This window comes from Dermacentor silvarum, chromosome 4, assembly GCF_013339745.2.
Source record: "Dermacentor silvarum isolate Dsil-2018 chromosome 4, BIME_Dsil_1.4, whole genome shotgun sequence".
In the NCBI taxonomy this organism is placed as follows: domain Eukaryota; kingdom Metazoa; phylum Arthropoda; class Arachnida; order Ixodida; family Ixodidae; genus Dermacentor; species Dermacentor silvarum.
Genome location: NC_051157.2, coordinates 82,908,965 through 82,917,107, shown reverse-complemented (window position 1 = coordinate 82,917,107; position 8,143 = coordinate 82,908,965).

Sequence of the window (8,143 nt, the reverse complement as noted above, 5' to 3'; positions counted from 1 at the left end):
GGTAACGTAAACGGGGAAATTCCAGACAAAACAATTAATATTTCTTTCAGCCACAGACCGTTTTTTTTTCAAAGAGAACAAAAAAAAAATCAGCGCTTAGACAACTTTGGAGAAGTGGTACGCATACATTATGCGTCAGATTGTGTATCGGTATGATTGCCAAGCCTTCGTAGCACTGCATCCCCTTCAAATACGTGTGACAGTTTCGTTGGACTTATCAATCAGTTCACTTAAGAGTGCTGTCACGCGTAGGTTCGAAATCGCGCAGCGCGACACAGAACACCCAGGAACGTCCGCTCAAATACTAGCGGCAAGTAAAGATAAGGATTACTTATGGCTTCCAGCTAAGCTCGCATCTGCCTGTGCGGTGTTACAGTGTTAGACTGAGCGAAGTAGAAATAGAATGAATGCAACTACTGGGGCAAGCTAAAAGCTTTTAGTTTAGGAAAACGCCTAATGACGCTTGCATTTGCCATACAACGTCGCGCTTCGCGAATAATCTAGGAATTAAGCGCTACATAGTACGCCAAACATGGCAAGCCTTCAGTTATGTTTTTTTTTCTGGATTTAGTCAAACTACAAATGATCATCAACAACTTTCACCGGTCTGCCTCCCGTTGCGATGTCTCATAGAGACGCGATTGCCTTGCGAAGCACGATCATTTATTCTGCATATCATCTTCATATTCGCAAAAACGAACTTGCGTCAATTACTTGTAGCGCGAAGCGAAATAAGGCAGCCGGCACCGACATCGATGACATCACGTGTTCTGATCTCCGTAGGAACTTGGAAGTACGTAAGAGCGTTCTTTCCTTTTTCATTTTAAATAACATTATGTTACATGTGTTATTCTAGTGAAAATAAATACTGTCACAATGCTGTCTTTTCATGAGTGACGCGCGCATTATGGAAGACAATTAGTCTAATTTCTGTTTTGCCTGGTACATTTAGGATATTAGGCAAACACGTTCGTCGTACCTCGGCCAGTTGTTTAGTCACAAACTTATTTCAAGATGTCGGTACGAGTTTTGCACTTCCAGCTAACGTTCCAGCATGTTTGCTATAACTGTGAAACATTGGATTTACCAGCGTTTTTCAATGACTCCCTTAACCTATCGGCGGTGCAGGCAACAAGTCCACTGACAGTCTTGCGCGCCTAGCGTTGAAGTTCAGGCCAATGAAGAAAGCTATTCACGACGTCAAAGGAGTCTTCAAACAGGGCATCTTTAGCCACTTCGGTTCGGTGAGGCCGCCACCGCACCAACCTTGTGCGACTAAGACACTTCACACAATGAAAGCCGCTCTCTTTTATAGCATCCGTACAGGGTCAGCGCAAACTCCAGTGTGATGGTGCACGGCAGCAATTAGCACATCAAAATCGCCTGTGCGTTGTCAAGCTTTTTGGACATCGACCATTATTTGTTAGTGTCTTGAATTTGAGGCAGAATGTAAATTATTCGGTAACTCAAGCGCAAGGAACATACTGTTCCCATGAGGGCACTGAATATTTAGACAGAGGGGTGTTCAGCTCTTCCTAAAGTTATTTCGGGATACAAAGTTAGATCGTGAATGGTGAGCCGTGCGCGTCGACGCGGAATGGTTGAAGGCAGCCTGTTGCACCCTGTTTCAAGTTCCGTGTGTTACCAGGTGCTGTTATGTTACCAGGTGGACTGTGACAGGCTTCAAGACTCTACTGCATCTGATAACGAACGCTTGGGTGGCACAATTTCCGGAAGTTTGGCAAGGCTAAGTACGCATGCAGCAAGCAACATACCTACTCCTCCTCCTCCTAGAGGATTGTGGGACACAAAATCTGTTAGAAGAATTTGCCGACATTTTCAACATTTCTTTGAAATCCAGCAAGGTGGTGCGTGCACTTCTCTTGAACATCAGTAAACATTTTTGAGGTGTACGCCGTAAATACTCCGGCCAACCCTAGGCAAATGTCTCTAAATGTAGGGATTTGCATTTTTTATTAGGGAAAAAAAAGAAACTTGTCCAAATCTAGGAAATTTTGTACAGATCTAGTGAAATTTGTGTTAACACGTGGAGTAAAGAAAGAACTCAGACATCACAAACCATTGTCATGACATCGCGGAGCACTATACGTGGGAATAATCATGTGACGGCGTACTCTGACCTCATTGACCGCAAATTTTCTTCGCATTAGCCTACGAAGTATCATTAAATTGTGATCCTGCTGCAGTGCAGTAAACGCACCTCGCGAAGTGAACAACAAGGCGTGACTTCCCTGGGGTTGGCAATAGCGCACAGCTACTGTTGCTGTTTGTACCTCTAGCTGTGCTCTCGATTTGTGCCCTTTGAATGAAATATTTATCTATAATCGCCAAACCAAATGTATGCAACACAAAACAAAGCAGCACAGCAGCACAGGCAGCATGAGCGGCCCATATAATTTACCACGAACTAGCTTTACCCGGAATAAAGTTTACCCCGAAACGCCCATATAGGCAGAGCAACCTTAGAGTACCATTGCACAGTCCCAGTGATAACGTGTTTGGGGGAGTTTTGGCATGGGAAAAAGAAAAACTGGTGCACATCTGCGCGCTTCGCGGCAAGTGACATGTAAGCGCGTAAACGTGTTGGTTCTAGGTAAGTAGATTACGGCACGCAACAAAAATTTGATGACTTCGACAATGACCTTGCCCGGAACTCGCATGCGGCTCAAATTTGTCAAAGGTTGTGGGTAATTTTCGTGTTTCTTATGAAATGTCCCATCTGCGTGCACTGATAAGCCAGGTACACATTGTTCATGCATATGGTTACAGCGTCACTTACTATGGAATCAGTTATGGCTGCTTGTTTCTGGGCCAGTTGGTTCATATTAGTTATGTTTCAAAAGACGGCAAACGACGTGAAGACACGACAGCAATGGAAAGAGCGCCCTGTCGCCCTTTCTTGCTCTGTCGTATATTCTATCATTTGTGCTCCCTAGCTGCTATGGAATTACTGTTCACCAACACTGCGCAACTCGATTTCGATGACAAAAGAGACCTCACGAAAATTTTCGCACATGAATAAAACAGTTTTTGTTTTTGTTTTACGGGGAATGCAAGGCAATTGTGATGTCCTTAAAGTGGTGGGACTTCCTAAAAATATTGCTTTATTGCTGGAGTCTGTTACTTGAGAACACTTTTAGTACAATCCGCTATAAATTCTCGTGCATGCCTTCAAGATATCTCAGACGCAGTTTCCCAGATCCTGATGTCTCAAACAGATGTTCTGTGTTGTTGACTTAGAATAGGGCATTCATACTTAACACGTATTTATATTCTGATTGACAATGAACCTCCCATGCGTGGAATGTATGAAGAGATGCTGACAGCGCTCTGCGTTCTCATACAATACTGTGAAGCAGAAACAGAAATAAAAAACAATGTTTTACCGTGCATATGGACAGAATATCCCTCTGCATGAAGCCACTCATTAACGGCAAAGTAGTAATATAGTTCCTTAAAGAAGTAGGTATATTGCAAGTTACCTGTCCGAATTATCCGTAACACTGCCCACTTGAGCTTGTACCTGTGGTGATCACGTAGACTAGCAATAGCTTCCGGTCGTTCGTGTTCAAGGGCTACAGTGATGCTGTGCTTCATGGAAATGAACATTGCTATAGTTGTCACTTCATGATACTCTAAATTCTGACAATTTTGTTCTCTGACCACCCTTCACCACATAAAGTTGCGTTCAATATGAGCTGCCGCATGGTCCCTGTTGTCGAAGAGGCTCCAAGCTGCACCGCGGCGCTTGCATGCGATAAAATGGTTTAATAAATACCAGAATTCGGAACGGTACCAGTATTCTATAACATATTCAGCAAGATAATTTCCAAAAGAATCAGGGCAACACTTCACTTCAGTCAACCAAGAGAACAGGCTGGCTTCAGGAAGGGATATTCAACGATGGATCATATACATGTCATCAATCAGGTAATCGGGAAATCTGCGGAGTACAATCAACCTCTTTATATGGCTTTCAATGATTATGAAAAGTAGAGATACCAGCAGTCATAGATGCATTGCGTAATCAAGGAGTACGGGAGGCATACGTGAATATCTTGGTAAATATCTACAAAGATTCCACAGCCACCTTGGTTCTCCACAAGAAAAGTAGAAAGTTACCTATCAAGAAAGGGATCAGGCAATGAGACACAATCTCTCCAATGCTATTCACTGCATGTTTAGAAGAAGTATTCAAGCTCTTAGACTGGGAAAGCTTAGGAGTGAGGATCAACGGCGAATATCTCAGCACCTTTCGGTTTGCAGATGACATTGTCCTATTCATTAACATTGTAACGATGGTAACGAATTACAACAAATGATTGAGGACCTTAACCGAGAAAGTGTAAAAGTGGGGCTGAAGATGAATATGCAGAAGACAAAGATGATGTTCAATAGCCTGGCAAGGGAGCAAGAATTCAGGATCTCCAGTCAGCCTCTAGAGTCTGTAAAGGAGTACGTTTATCTAGGTAAATTACTCACAAGAGATAGTGATCACGAGAAGGAAATTTACAGAATAATAAAAATGGGTTGGAGTGCATACGGCAGGTATTAGCAAATCCTGATTCGGAGCTTACCACTGTCGTTGAAAAAAAAAACGTGTACAATCATTACATTTTACCAGTGCTAACATATGGGGCAGAAACTTGCAGGTTAACAAAGAAGCTCGAGAACAAGTTAAGGACCGCACAAAAAGCGATGGACAGAAAAATCTTAGGACTAACGTTAAGAGACAGGAAGAGAGCGGTGTGGATAAGAGAACAAACGGGGATAGCCGATATTCTAGTTGGCATTGAGCGGAAAAAATGGAGCTGGGCAGGCTATGTAGGATGGAAAACCGGTGGACCATTAGAGTTGCAGAATGGACACCAAGAGAAGGGAAGCGCAATCGTGGACGACAGAAAACCAGGTGGGGTGATGAAGTTAGGAAATTTGCAGGCGCAAGTTGGAATCAGCTAGCGCAAGACAGGGGTAATTGGAGACCGCAGGGAGAGGATTTTGTCCTGCACTGGACATAAATATAAGCTGATGATGATGATGATATTTTCATTTACCTGCGCCTCGAATATAACTTTCATGCCATGCTTTCTTAGTTAGCTCAGTGCTACTGATAGCCATCTTTCGTGTGACGTCACTTTTATTGCCATAGCAATTGCACGAACACTCGAGACGCATTTGCGCCGTCGTCGTGGGCATTGGCGTCGAGGTTGCCCTGCTGACCTGCTATAGACGGCACATGTGCGACCCGCACGTGAAGGATTAGAACACATCCAGAGACGCGGAGTGAGCTTGGTTCCAAAAACGACGAAGCCCAAGTGGATGCACCTTCGCACTCCGTTCAATTGGATCTGCCTGATCCAGGGCAGCGTTCCTGCTTCCACTGCTGGCATGAACCTCGCGCGCACATGCACTGTATAGCGTTCACGATGGGCAGCTACATCCCAGCGGTGAACGTGAGGCTAAATTTATGTAATCCTTTATTTTGCACGCGGACCAGCACCAACGGTTTTCCTTCGGTTTCCTCTCGCGCACCATCGAGGTGCGGCACCTGCAACGTCGGTGGCACGCTCCTCGACGCGCTAGTGTTCTGAGACGCCCTCCGCGCAAAGCTATATCATGCTTTCATTTACAAGGCTTCGCCTGCGGGTATAGCTGAGATCTTTAAGGCGAAAGCCTTATATGTCTAATCATCCAGTCAACCTTCAAAGTCCTTGAGCGAAACGCGGCGACTGCACGAAATATACAAAAATGGCCGATGGCGCAACGAGTAAACGCATGATGGAAGGTTCGTGTAGTGACTTACTACACCAACCCGGCATCGTGTCTTACCTATATGCAAACCCTCACGAAACAATTTTGATGGTACACGGGTCACCGTCGTCATCTTCTACGAGTAAGCAAAGTAAAAACACATCAAGAAATGGTGTGATTGACGTCAGATTTCTCCTTCACTTACGATACCAACCCGGCATCATGTTTTACCTATATGCAAACGCTCGCGAAACAATTTTGATGGCACGCGGGTCACCGTCATCAGCGTCTATGAGTAAGCAAAGTAAAAACACATCAAGAAATAGTCTGAGTGACGTGAGATTTCTCAGTGACTTACGATACCAACCCGGCATCGTGCTTTACCTATATGCAAACGCTCACGCAACAATATTGATGATGTGCGGGTCACCGTCGTCATCGTCTTCTATGAGTAAGCGAATTAAGAGGATGAGTAAGGGGGATGACTGAGGAGGCGGTCAGTCTTTAATGCATCGGCACTTGGGCTTTCGCCTTCAAGTCGTCTTAGGGATAACACAAGATACCCTGTGACTTTTTTTTTTACGCGCCAACGTAGCCCCTCTGTCAAATCGGCGATATTAGGTTTGTCGCCGCGAGGGAATTGAGCGCCGGAGGAGGAAGGCGCCAGGAGGTGGAGAAGAAAATCGCCGCATTTGCGTACTTTCAGTTTGGGATTCGACGCCGCGGTGCTCGCTGTACATGCTCACGGCATCCATACGCTTGCGCGTAGCTCGCATTCACGAAGTGGAACGCCACTGTAACTTTTTGTATGTTTAGAGATCGCCGGAACATTCTTTTAAGCAAAGAGTAAAGCAAAATTAAGGACGATTTATTCAAACGAATAAAGGGATGTGCAATAGCTAGCTGAATGGTCAGGCACGAAAGAAAATAGGAGAGGACGGAATCGTTTTTACAAGTTTAATTTAAACATCATCTCGTCTTCAGTAAACACATCGTCGTTTCATAAAGGATTTGCCGTTGATAGGGCGATGAGTTTCATCGCTCAGAGTTTACTGCTGCTGCTCTCTTGCCGGCATTTTGGCAACTCCTTAAGGAGACGCAAGAGTAACGTTAAGACGAAAAAAAAAGGGGAAAAGGTGTGGCAGCTGCGGAAACGAGACGGCGCCGCCTAGTTAAACTTAGAAAGCGGAGCTCTGCTTCGCGAGGCGAATGTCTGGTGCGGCAGCCGCGGTGGTCGCGCTGTGCTGAGTGGTCGTTCCCGGTGGTGGAAGGAGGGCTCGTGTGTGAGAAGGCTTTTAAAGCAGCCACCGGAGGCTTGCTGCCAGCGGCAGCGTGAATTCCCGGCCGGCTGGCATTCTTAGAGCCGGCGCCGTGACTCTGACCCCGTGTCGTATTGCGCTTAGTGCGAAGCTTGGCAAGGGAGCGAGCAGAGGGTGGCGTTGGGACGTTGCCTTAAAATAGAGAAGAGACAAAAAAAAAGTAAAGAAGGAGTGCGTACGGAATAAGCAGATGCGTCGCACCGGAGCATTAATGTGGGACGCTAGCCGTTGCGTCACTCCGGTACGAAGAGAAATTTGTTCTTATTCACATTCACGGGGTGCGGTATTATTAATATACGACCCGCCGAGGCCCGCTATGCCGGCGATAAACAAGGTATAGCGCAAGGCACACTAAGTCTTCCGTCCATTCATAAGAGTGGAAGCAGAGAGCGTGCGTTTTGGAGGGAACGTGCCTTCTAAGAAAGTTGTTGAGAAATTAGGCGGCATTGTTAATTTACCGTTTAAGAAATGCAGTCATCTCCCGCGTATAATCACGACAGGCTGTTTATGGCAACACTTGATAGGTTGAATAAATTGCAAATAAATAATTAGTGGCGTGTCGCAAAGCGATTAGCGTAATATTTGAGAAATGGATGATACAACTGCTGATGGTTGATGATAGAACTGCCACATTTTTTTGCAATAGGTTAACAAAATCTGTCGAGTCAGTTTGACGAAAAACATGCTTCAGCTAACCCTAGTATAATGTCGAGAGAGAGAGAGAAAGAATGAGATTAAAGGCAGAGAGGTTAACGAGATATACTGTACATACTGCATCATACTCTGAATTAGGGGATGGGGTAAGGGCAGAAAAGATGAGGAGAAAAGATGAGAATTTATGAAGAGAATGTACCTGCACAAACACCAGGAATAAATCTGACAACGAATACATTTTTTTTATTCAGACCGGCTGTTTAGAAAGAGAGAGGATGTGAAAAAAAAAGATTATACAGAATAGATGAGCTATTTATTACCAATGGGTGGTTCTGGTTGGCAACCCTACTCGTTAGACAGGCGGGTAAGGGTATAAAAAGTTAAGGAGAGCGTAAAGG